Source organism: Hibiscus syriacus, unplaced genomic scaffold (genome assembly GCF_006381635.1).
Source record: "Hibiscus syriacus cultivar Baekdansim isolate YM2019G1 unplaced genomic scaffold, ASM638163v2 tig00111783_pilon, whole genome shotgun sequence".
Taxonomy (NCBI): domain Eukaryota; kingdom Viridiplantae; phylum Streptophyta; class Magnoliopsida; order Malvales; family Malvaceae; genus Hibiscus; species Hibiscus syriacus.
In genome coordinates this window covers 2300434-2313899 of record NW_024063178.1, presented here as the reverse complement: position 1 = coordinate 2313899, position 13466 = coordinate 2300434, and the positions used below count along the sequence as shown (strand labels likewise).

The following is a 13466-nucleotide window of genomic DNA, read 5'->3' as shown; positions in this document are numbered from 1 at the left end:
GGGATTCATCTTCAAATACCTTCTGAGGTATTGCCACAGCTTTTCCTTTTGCTTTCACTTGTTCTGAAGCATTGGATGTTTCGGGAGAGTAACATCTCCCACTTCTTGTAAAGAAACCGACCTCACCCACTGCTTCAGATGTCGATGTAGTACTCAAATTCTGTATTTTCTCTTCTGTTTTATCTAGAGAATCAGATCCTCCTACCATTGAAACATTGGTCGTATAATTCCAAGGTACCCTGCGGGTATCTTTGTATGGAAATGGTAGAGGAGTGGTGATAACTACTTTTGGCCTTATTGGTGCAGGAATCGCCGTAGATGATTTCACATTAATGATCACAGGATCATTTATTCTTTGATTTGGTTTAGAATCCTCTGATGAGCAAACATCATCTTCTTTTTTCCCGGGTTCTTCTTCAAAGAATTCTATTTCTCTATTGTTCATCAATTTTTGCACCAAATCTCTAAACTCAGGACATAATTGAATTTTATGCCCTTTCTCCTGATGATATTCACAATAATTCTTTCTTTCATTCTGCTCTGGCCTGAATTGTTGTGGAATTATACCGGCTAAAGAAAGTTGTTGGAATATCCAAACAAACGGAGATTTAATTTCAGAAATGTCAGTCTTTGCTTTCTTTCTGTTCTCTTCCTGAATTGCATTCACGTTTTTATCTCCATGATTTGGCAATGGATGACTTGATGCGGATGGTGTATTGAATTCCAACTTCCCGGTGTTGATCAAATTTTGAACCACCCTTTTGAATGCTAGACAGTTTTCAATAGAATGTCCTGTAATTCCTTCATGGTAAACACAGTGTGCCTTTGTATCATACCAAGGAGGGAATGGTGGTTGCATGGGAACCAAGGGATAAGGCGTATAACATCTGCTTTTAACAGCGAATCATAGATCTCTGAATACGGTACTGGTAAAGGTGTAAAAGACAACCTTTCATTTTCTTTTCGAGATCCTTGGACTCTGTTCGATTAGTGTTTGTTTCCTCTTTCTTAACCCTTGGCTGGGTTATTGTAACACTTTTCGATGAATCCTTGCTGTAAGAATTTGCATTGTTGATTTCATTCTCCTTTTTCCGGTACGTAGGTCTTTTGGAACTAGACCCATCATTTGATTCCATCTTGCCACTTTTCAAGACATTTTCAATTAATTCTCCAGAAATGACCAAATCTGCAAAATTTCTGGTTGCATTCCCCATTAGATGGTTTAAATAAGGAGCCTTCAATGTATGGACAAACATCACTGTGGCCTCTTTTTTGACAAAGGTGGTTGAACTTGGGCTGCAGTGTCACGCCATCTCTGGGCATACTGTCTAAATGTTTCATTATTCTTTTTCTCCAAATTCTGGAGAGTCCATCTATCAGGAACCATGTCTGTCACATGGCGGTACTGCTCTAAAAATCTTTAGCCAAATCTTTCCAGGATCTAATGTTGGCTTTGGTCAATTGAGTATACCATTTTAAAGCCGGTCCTGTCAAACTATCCTGGAAGTAGTGAATTAACAATTTCTCGTCCTTCACATATCCTGCCATTCTTCGACAAAACATAGTAATGTGGGATGAAGGGCATGTAGTACCGTTATATTTATCAAATTCGGGAGCTTTAAACTTGATAGGGAGGATTAGGTCTGGAACCAAACTCAACTCACTAGCATCAAACTCATAGAATGATTCAGTTATTTCTACAGATTTCATTCGTTCTTCTAAGTTCTTGATCTGTCTGGTCAGTTCTTCATTTACTTTTTGTTTCTCATTCAGCTCATTCAAATCTGGGATCAGATGCTCAGTATTAAGATCCCCTATTTTCCCATCGGATATAAGCGGATTTTTGCTTGAAGATGCAGGATCCACTTGTTGATCCTCATGTGGTTTAGCTTCTTGTAATGCAGATGTACGAGCATTGATTTGTATAGGGGTAGTACCAGAGTGATAAATTGGTTCTGGTGAAAAACCTAGAGGATATATGGGTTCTTGGTTGAAAGATACAGGATTTTCATGCATTTTTCCACTGATAGCCTGCCTTTTAAACATGTCCTCTATCTTCTTCATCATACTGTCTTGTGAATTTGAAATGCTGGCTTCAATTTTTTCCAACTTCATTCTCATTTCTTCTTGTTCTTTATGATGCTGTTCCTCAATACGCTGTATTTTATCATCCATAATTCTCTTAGTAGCTTGTCTAGTACCGTAGTGATGTAGTATTTCTCTTTTGGCCAGAGTAACTGCGATTGAAAAATCTTTTAATATTATTTTTTCAAATTTTAATTAATGAATTTTAACTTAATAAATAAAATAATAATTCATAGCGAAAATTATGAAATGAATGATGAATGTATGCAAAATGCATGTATGAAAAAACATTGATCCCAAAAAGTTAACTGTCATAGAACAACTTCCATCGGCATACAAAAGTTTCTTTATAATATTTCATAACTACAGATAAGGCATAGCTTTCCTATTAAGCTCTATAATTTCTTTCATTAACCATGACACCTTCTTTCCGCACTTAGAAACTGGATCAACTTGATGCTCAATTATTTCGGCTTCAACAGCTAGTTCTCCAACATATCTGGCAACCTCGCTCATTTGTACCATGGCCTTCGAACACCATATTACTTCTTTCTTCACTTCTTTCGACATAGAACTCAGTTGACTTTTGCCATTGCTCATTCGTTCCTTCAAGAGTTTGCTCTAACTCAGTGATTCTGACTTGACAATTGTGCAGAATTTTTTCAAGATCTCTAATGCGTCTTCGCAGTGAAGCATTTTCCTCATTACTTTCCTTGAGATCATTAGGTCCTAGACGAACCTTTTCTTGAAATAATGATTCTTCCAGTTGCAAAATGTAAGCATTAAACTCTGAGTTTTTGTTTCTAGACTGATCCAGATCCTCTTCAAGTTTTGTTCGTGCTTCTTGTGTTCTTTGATTAAGCTTCTGGATTTGAACATCTTTGTTTCTGCATCTTTGCATCCAATTGCTAGCCACCTCCTGCTCTACCTCAAGTCTGGTGTTGAAATTTTTTCTTTCTAGCTCCCATTTTTCTTTTTCAACATTGGATTCTTCCATCTTTTGGTCTCTGACTTCAAGTTCAGCAATCAACTGGTTCATTTCAGATTCAAATCCCTTGAACATGCTATTTTTCTCGCCTTCAAATTTAACAAAGATGTCATTCTTCATCTCTTCTAAATCTTTGGCTCGATCCCTTTCTCTTTGCATTTCATTCATGATCTCACGGTGTTCAGCCTTGTGTTTTATAATTCGCTCTCTTCTGTCAACCTCAAAATCTTCCATTTTTTGCTTTCCTTTTTCCAAGCTTTTGAGTAGACGGCTATTCTTTCCTTTCAGATCTTCAACTCGTCTTTTCTCAATGTTCAATTCTCTGGTCATCTGTACCGTCGATTGGCTGGGTCCTGATGCTTTTCGGGATTTATATAACTCTCGGTAATTTTTCTGTAAGGATCTGTACTCATCCTCACTTTTTTCTTTATCTTTTCTCAACATTGCACATTGTGATGAATGAAAGTCAATGTCAACCCCTAACATAGCTTTATCTTGTCTCATTTGCTCTAACTCTTTCGACCAGCCTTCTCTTTCTGCTTCAAACTCAGCTCTCAAGATTTCAATCTCTGATGGAACCACCTTAATGCGATCTTCCATAAAAATATCCTCATTTTGATCTGGTAGAGGAATATTTTCGTTTTTTCTGACAGATCTCCAATCTTCATAATCAGGAGTTAGCATTTCTTTTGCTGCTTTAGCTCGAATACAAAAAGTTGTTTTCCAAGCTGTAACGGCTTCCATGATATTTCTTTTATAATTTTTGCTGTGGAATGCGAACTCAGATGACTGTAGTCCAGCAGTGACAGGTACAAATTGACGACCTTCATACTGTCTTATAACTAGAAGTGGTGCATATCCAATTTCTCCCCATAATCCGAGCAGCATTATCCAGTTGTAATCACCACATCTGTAAAAGAATTCTCTTTGGATTTGCCATGGGGCGCGCCAAACAACGTCATTGCTTTGCAGATTTCGAAAGGCATTAATCCACATATCTTTCTTAATTTCTTTCGGCCATTCCTGCTCTAGAAATTCTTTTAATGGTGAGTAGTCCGTATTGAAGCGTCGGTATGAAACCTTTTCTGTCCTCCAGAAATGACTACGGATCCAAACATATAACAACTGGGTACACCCTGAGAATCGTCCACCTCCTAGCCTTCTGCAAGCATTTAACGATCTGAAGGTCTCTGCTAGGATGGCAGAAACAGGATTAATCTTCTTCGGTAGCTGTTCAAACAAGTCTACCACTGCAGCTTCAATATATCCCAATACTTTTGGGAAGATGACCATACCATATATACCCAGAGCAAATAAATCGAATCGTACTTTAATATCTGGATGGCTCTGAATAAGTTCTCTGATGTTGGTCCAAGCAATGCCTTCGCTTTCGCCTTTTTGTTTTGTACGGGATGCTACCCATTCTTCTCGTACCCCGGCAATCTTTGCTAATTTAACTCGAAAGGGTTGAGTTTTAATTGACTTTGAATATATTCGATTCTCCAAAGCACCTTCAAGATGTAACAAAGTTGTATATTCTTCAATAGTAGGGACCAAGTCCTCCCTATTGAAAGTGAAGCAATTATACCCTGGATTCCAGAATTGAACTAGGGCTCTGAGTAATTCATCATCAACTTCAACATAGAGCAAATATGGGATGTCTCCGTAAGTCTGATAAAACTGCAATTTTTTGTTTGAATCCCAACTTTCCCAAATGCTTCGCAAATCTTGCATATCATTTCTTTTTAGTGAAACTGAAGCATAACTGACCAAGTCAGATACATAATCATCCTGCAGACTGTCTCCTTCTTGTCTTTGTAAATCTTCAGCCCACTGTCTTACTTCTGAGTTTAGAATTACTTGACTTGAACACTTTTTATCCATAGATGTAGGCTTTCCAATGAGACAATTAACACAAGGATCAATGTCTTTTATCCTGTATGATGCAATGCAAACAGAAAAATAAAGAACACCCAAAAAGAAAATAAATTAGTTTACATAATAAAGAAATTTAATAATAACATTTACATAAATTCTTTATTTAAACATGCTTTTCTGAATTTAAAAAATTTAAATAAACATGTAATTTAAACACTAAATAAATTAACAGGAAAGACAGAATTCATTTCTCCTGTGTGTACACCTATTTTGGACAAAATTTTGTCATGACTTCGGATCGGAAGAGTTTCTAAGGTTTTTTATATGCAGGGTTTCAGATCTAGGAGTAAAAGTACCCGAATTGTCCTTGTTAGTGCCCCCTTGGGTTACTAACCCTCAATCCTAGTCCATTACAGACTAAAGTGGATCGAGTTTAATTCGAGGGGATACATTTCTCTATGCCTGACACGGAGAATAAATTCTCACGAAGACATAGAGCATATGAACCCCAAAAGTTACTTGCTAGGTCTGACACGGAGAATAAATTCTCACGAAGACGTCGCTTTCACTCCCACTTAAAAGGGACAACTCAATTATAGAGCTTTATGTTATGCAATGCAAGTGTTGTGTGTGAGGAGAAATGTTCAAACCTTTGACAGAAAAATAAATACTGAAATAAAATACTTGCAAATAAAACATATAAATATTATAAAAATAATAAATAAATAAAAAGAAAGAATTAAAAATTAAATATATAAATTTTTAAATTTTAACTAATAGAGACAATTTATAATTAAATTTTTAAAAGTTTGACCGGTCCCCAGCGGAGTCGCCAAGCTGTCGTAACCGTTTTTCGTCCGGGCACGAAATATTAAATTTGGCGGGGAAATTGATGTGAATAAACAATTTTAAAAATAATTTGTGAGTCGCCATCGGCCTTTTGGGTCAGGTAGGTCGAATACCTAAAAAATATTTTTTAAAAGAGTTTTAAGAAAACGTCAATTAAAAAATGAACTGATCTGCGTTTATAACCAAAAATTCGTTCTTTTTAATAATAAAAAGGGATTCGTGGTCGGTTACGTTTAGGGAAGGATTAGCACCCCTACAACGCCCAAAATTGGTACTTTTTAATTATAAATTGTCTCTATTATTAAAATTTAAAAATTCAAAAATATATTTAATTTATAATCCTATTATTTCAAAATTATATAAAAAATATTTATTTATTTAAAAATATCTGAAAAGAATTTCTAGGTGCCTTAAGACAGCTCTTTTCTTTGATATTGATAAATATTAATTTTAATAATATTGTTTACTTTTTAATTTTAAAATATCAGAATAGGACATCCAGTTGTATTAAGACTGTCCTTTTTCTTCGATATTAAAAATAAATATTTAAAAAAAATACTATTTATTATATATTTATAAAAATATTTAATAATAAAAATACAAATATTACTAAAACAATATATTTAAAAACAATAAAATAAATGAAAACATATAAAATAACTGACTAAATTACAATAAAAATAAAATTAAAAATCTAATTCATAATTAATCAAAATTATAGGGATTAAATATATTATTTATTAAAAATAATGGATTAAATCTGTAATTTATCCTAAATATATTATTTTAATATGAAGGACTAAAATAAAAGAAATTAAAATTCGAAGACTGAACTAAAAATATTACAAATTCAATTTAGTGACTAAAATGTAAAGTTTACAAGTACTAAGGACTGCGGAAGGGATTTAATTTTTATATAATTACGCGTATAGTCCTTCCCGAAACGACGTCGTTCGGGAAGGACTATAAGAGTCCCAAACCGGCTGGCCCGAAGGGCCAACCATTTCATTTCTTTTTTTTTTTTCTCTCTCTAGCAGAGAGAGTTTTAAAACTCTCTGCCTTCTCTCTAGCTTCCCTCATCGGAGGGAAGCCGGCCACTGGTCGGCCACCGTGTGCCGCCGTGAATGTCACCGCCGGCCACCGCATCTGGTGGCCGTAAAAAATTATTTTTATACTAATAGGTAGATCGGACCGTCCTAAGGACGGTCCCGGTGTTCTTTTCTCTTAAACAGCTCCTAATCGGAGCGAATCAACAAAATACCTTCGCTGTTTCGAAGGCTCTGACGAGATCCGGTAGTCGAGGCTTCCTCGGTAAGGCTCTTCTTCCTTTTTCTTTTTTTTTTTTCTGGTTTTTGTGCTGCTGAGATCGTTGGTATAGTTTATTTTTTTCTTTCTCTGTTTTTTTTTTCTGTCTCTGGTTTCTGTGTCCCCTTCTTGCAGATGGGGTGGTGGCTTTTATAGCCACCACCGTTGTAGCCGTCGGACCGGTCCGAAGAAGGGCTCTCGGTGAGTCACCGGACTACCAGTGGTGACTCACCGAGTAGCCATGGCGTGGACGGCTGGTATTCTGTCTTCTGGAATCCTCGGTTTGGACGTGGCAGCGGCGGAGTCTTCTGGAAGCATCAGCAGCGGCGGCCGCGTGGCCCTAGGGTATCATACCCTAGGGTTTGTGCTGGATGAGTGTGGGCCGTTGGATCTCTCAGATCCAACGGCTGTGATGATGAGGCGGCTGGGATTAGGGTTAAGGAACCCTAACTGAAAACCCAAATATTTAGGGTTTCTGATTGGATTTGGACCGGTTTCAGTTGGTTTGTAACTGGGCCGGTTGAATTGTAATTGGTTTGTAATTTATATGTATTTAATATATTTAATAATAAAATAATAATAATAATAATAATAATAATAATAATATTAATAATGATAATAATAATAATAATAATAATAATAATAATAATATGGATAAAAAATAGTATCTTCAATAGGTATATTTATTCAATATATATTAATTATTGTATATATGAAAATCAGAAAATGATAATTTAAAACACTAGAATTACGTTCATAGGTATATTTCTTTTGTTGCTTTTGGTTTGTATTATAGCTAAAGAAGGAACACAATGAGACAAGCCATGATTGCCACTCCAAAAAAAAAAAAAAGAGTAAACTACTCCACTAATGGTTGGGGTAAGTTTTAGTTTCATCACTGATGTTTCAAAAGTCACAAATCGGTCACTAATGTGAGCATTTATTACAAATCGATTACTCGTCGTTAACAGACATGACGGAAAACACATTTTTATTGTTAACAGTTGTTAACAACTTACATGGATGGTATAATTATACTAATAGTCTATATTATTTATATATTTTTTCAATTTGATCTTAGTTTTAATAAATTAAAATAAATTTACCTATGAATCAAGAGTGTCATGTGTCATTGGTTACACATCTGTCATGACACATGTTATCATTTGATTAGAAGACTAAATTTATTTTAATTTATTTTTAATTTAATATATTTATTTCTACCAATCAGATGGTGACACGTGTCATCCTCTGGTTGGAAGAAAATAAAGCAACAAAGAAGCAAGTGGGGGACTTAAACATAAGACCCTTGAGTGGAGTAATGCAAGTCAAACCATTAAGTTAGGGGAACAATTTGATATATTTTGGACAACAAACGATATATATCTTGTATCTTAGTATGTAAATGTTTTACTCGAAATTAATAATATGTTATATATCTTAAATTTTAAATTTATTTATTTACTTTTGTTTTAACTTATTAAATATTTTTACTTTTGTCTTAATTTATTAAATATATATTTTTTATTTTAATGTAAAAATATATATTTTATATTTACCATCACTTAAAAATATATTTTTAAAATATCTTAACTTGAAATATATTTAAATAATTTATTATTAATTTAATATAAAAATATATAATATTTTATTAATTTAATAAAATATATTAAATAAATTAAGGAAAAAAATAAAAATATTTAATAAGTTAAAAAAATAAAGAGATAATTTTAAAATTTAAGATATATAACATATTATTAATTTTGAGTAAATCATTTACATACTAAGATACAAGATATATACCATTTGTTGTCCAAAATATATCAAATGGTTGTCTTAGCTCAATGGTTTGGTTTGCATTACTTCACTTAAGGGTCCTATGTTCAAATTCTCCCACTTGATGCTTCACTCTGATTGGTAGAAATAAATATATTAAATTAAAAATAAATTTAGTCTTCCAATCAAATCATAACATGTGTCATGACAGGTGTGCAACCAATAACAAATGGCACCTCCTGATTCGTAGGTAAATTTATTTTAATTTTTAAAACTAGGATCAAATTGAAAGAATATATAAACAATATGGACTATTTGTGTAATTATACCATCTAGGTAAGCATGTTAACGGCTGTTAACAGTCCACGTGTGTTTTTCGTCACGCCTGTTAACTGCGAGTGACCAATTTATAATAAACGAAAACTTGCCCAAACATTAGTGACCATTAGAATAGTTTACCAAAAAAACATTTAATGTTAGTGAATTTTATTATAATTAGTATATATTCAATTAATTTTGAATGTAAGATAAGTTACATAGTAGGTTTATTTTGGGTTAAGATAATATATATATATATATATACGGTTTAGGATCCACTTACACCGTAAATTTTTTTTTAGTTTTATATTTTATTAGGACTATTAGATTAAGAGAAATCAAAGTCCGAGATTAACTTATTGTTTTCTACAAGTGAATATTTTTCCTCATTTTTTACTGTTATTCTCATTATTTAATTTTTCTCCTACAATTATTCTAAAAAGATATAAAACTAAAAGAATTTTAAACATCTTAATCATATATATTACTTGGTGTCTATACTTAATCATAATTTAATTTTTTTTTTAATTTCGTTCTTGTCGGTGTTAACTTACTTACATATTTTAAAATATATATATATATACTGTAATAGTTTTCTTTGAGAAAATTATTATATATATATATATATATATATTAAATAATAGGTTGAGAAATAACAACTTTTTTTAACTTTTAAGTGGATGATTAAAAAGAACAATAGAAAAAAATGAACAGTCATAAGTCAAAAGACAGGAAGCATTTGCAAATATGAAGCTGTCGGAAATGAAGAAAAACAACGAAAAGAAGGTTCATAAATTTTGTAATGCAACACGTATGTCCATAATCTTTGTAATGTAACGTAAAGATCAATAATTTTAGCTTTGATTTGTAGCAATAAACAAGAAGAAAAAAACGTTCAGAAAAATTCCACGTATCCCATCCAAAATTGATTTTTTTCCTTTATAAATTTCACCGTCTTCTTTCTCTTGACTCAAACCGCGTGCAAAAAAAAAAAAATGGCTTTCACTTCGTTTCTCGATGAAAAATGTGAGGCTCGTTTTACTCGGAAAAGGGTATCTTTTTCCTCACAGCTGATCTTGGTTTAAATCTGGTTTTTTTTTTCTTTTTACAGAGAAAATAGGTCAACTTTGTTGGGTTTATTTAGTGCTGATGCCACTTGCTTTTGGGTTCGGTTTGAAGACTTTGAGTAAAGAGGATTCACATTCAGATGTTTACATTGTTACTCTTAAGCAAGCTCCCTCAGCTCATTACTTTGAGGAAGAAGTAAGAAGACAAGGGGTTCAACAATGGCTCTACTTCAGAGAGATTAAGCAGCCTTTACAAACTGAGGCATGTACTTTTTACCCTTTGTAGATATTTGTGTAGTGTAAATCTGTATCCTAATCAGGTAGTTTGCTTTTCATTTGTGTTCAACAATGGCCTCTGAAAAATGGGAGAATGCTTCGGCTTCTCCGTGCTGGAACTTGGAATTCATAAATATCAAATGCAAGCTTTTGAATGCGTATGCAGGAACAATTCCAAATCTCATCAGAGGTGGAGTTATATTTCTAGAGTTCATGATTCTCTGTTGAGGAATGCTTTGGGTGGGGAGAAATATCTTAAGTTATATAGTTACCATTACTTGATTAATGGCTTTTCAGTGCTTATTACACTTCAACAGGTATATCATCAGCCAGTATTCTTCATAATTATCTATCATTTTTTTTCATGGTTTCATTAGCATTGTGAGGCTAAATGATTTGGAAATTTTCTTGTAATTGAGAAATAATGTTGTTAATTAGCTCTATTATTCTATTTCCAAGGCGGACAAGCTTTCCAGGAGAAGAGAAGTTGCAAATGTTGTGTTGGACTTTTCTGTTAAAACTGCAACCACATATACTCCAGAGTTCTTAGGTCTATCAAATGGTGCATGGCCACGGGAAGGCGGATGTGGGACTGCTGGAGAGGGAATTGTGATCGGGTTTATTGATACTGGTATAGATCCAACTCACTCCAGCTTTGCCGATGATGTATCAGATCATCCATACCCTGTTCCGGACCATTTTCTGGCATTTGTGAGGTGACTCGGGACTTTCCTTCCGGATCATGCAATAGGAAGCTTGTTGGAGCACGCCATTTTGCAGCATCTGCTATAACAAGAGGAATATTTAATTCATCTCAGGACCACGCATCACCGTTTGATGGGGATGGACATGGCACGTGAGTGGATATTTACTGGTTTTTATTGTTCTTGTGAAATGTGGACTTATGTTTTCGTAATGTTGAATAATCTGTAATATGTTCCAGACACTTGTTTACGGGGTGACCTGATATTATCGGTCGTGATTCAATCTTCTAATGTTTGACGGTGGATATAATATAAATGCAGGCACACGGCTTCAGTTGCTGCAGGAAACCATGGGATTCCAGTGGTGGTAGCTGGGAACTACTTTGGAAATGCTAGTGGGATGGCTCCTCGTTCACAGTAAGTTACTGAAAATGAGTCTCGGTTACCATTTTCTTTTATATCTATGAATCTTTTTTATAGAAGCAAATGTTCAAACCTATAATTCTCTCAAACGAGCCACCTCTTTAGCCAAACTATCAATCTTTAGAGGTTAAAATAACCTTAGGTTATTATTAGAAAGGACCATAGAATCAAACATATAGAACTCATTTCTATTTGATCATACTAATTATATTGCAATATTTTCCAGTATTGCCGTTTACAAAGCTTTATATAAGAGCTTTGGTGGATTTGCCGCAGATGTGGTTGCTGCCATAGATCATCTCGGTTGCCATATTGGCAAAATTGTTTCTCTCACATGACAGCTGCATGCAAGGTATTGTGTAAAATTTTAGTTGGAACAAAGAAATCTTCTAAGATTGGATTTTCTTGTGACTTAAGCGGAAACATATTTATCAATTCATAAGAATTAAGAATGGAGATAGCACCCTTTCTTTTCTTACTACCATTGATTTGTTGTCTATAATTAATTACTTGTTCGTCATACATTTGCCAGGCTGCACAAGACGGGGTTGACATAATAAGCTTATCAATAACTCCCAACAGGCGTCCACCTGGTATTGCAACTTTTTTCAATCCCATTGACATGGAATAGCTGTCAGATGTAAAGTTGGGTATTTTCGTTGTCCAAGCTGCTAGAAATACTGGACCATCACCTAAGAGCATGTCTTCTTTCAGCCGTGGATTTGTACTGTTGGCTCTGCATCTCATGACAGTGTATGCTAACTCTATTGTCCTTGGAAACAATGTAGCTATCCCAGGAGTTTGACTTGCACATAGGTTTACTTCTCAAATCTATCGCCTTTATTCATACGGGATTATCTGATGGCTTATGAGTTTTTGGTTTTTTATGTGTGCTTGAAAGTTAACATGCACGGTATGTGTTGCTCGGGTTGATTGTTGTTACTCTCACTCCTTAAACTTATAACTATTGGTTCGATTCTTATATACCAAAACTTTGGTATTGTTGATTTTATTCCAAGCACCTATTATTACTAAAAACAGATATATAATAATTTGGTTTCTTTGTTTTTCTGGCAGCGGGTACAGATATGGATAAAATGTATACACCGATTTCTGCGGTTCATGCACTAAGCAATGAAGCTATATACTTGCCAACGATATGTATGTGAGTGAATGCCATGACTCCAGTAACTTTGATGGGGAACTTATCCAAGGAAACCTGTTAATATGTAGCTATTCGATCCGGTTTGTGCTTGGGCTCTCCACAGTCAAGCAGGCCTTACAAACTGCGAAAAACCTTAGTGCAGCTGGAGTTGTGTTCTACATGGATCCTTTCGTAATCGGTTTTCAGCTTAATCCAACACCACTGAATATGCCTGGCATCATAATTCCTTCATCAAATGACTCCAAGGTTTGATTATGTATTTTCCTTTTCATGATAACATTTGTGAATTACTTGTTCTTAATATCTTCTTTCTTTTTTTTTTTTTAATGTCAATAATGAAGATTTTACTACAATATTACAATTCTTCTCTGGAAAGAGATGGGTTCGGGAACATTATTAGATTCGGCGCAGTTGCAAGCATTTCTGGTGGACTGAAAGCAAACTACAGCATTTCGGCTCTGAAGGTTATGTTTTATTCTGCCCGAGGGCCAGATCCTGAAGACAGTTTTCTAGACGATTCGCACATAATGAAACCGAACTTGGTTGCCGCTGGGAAATCTATATGGGCTGCCTGGAGTTCTCTTGGCACAGATTAAGTTGAATTCCAAGGTAATAGTTAAAGAAACGATAGA

At 34.3% G+C, this 13466-nt stretch overlaps 1 pseudogene; it reads left to right on the top strand.

The window, feature by feature from the left end:
• Nucleotides 1–10628: 10628 nt before the first annotated feature.
• On the top strand, nucleotides 10629–13466 carry LOC120170685 (annotated as a pseudogene).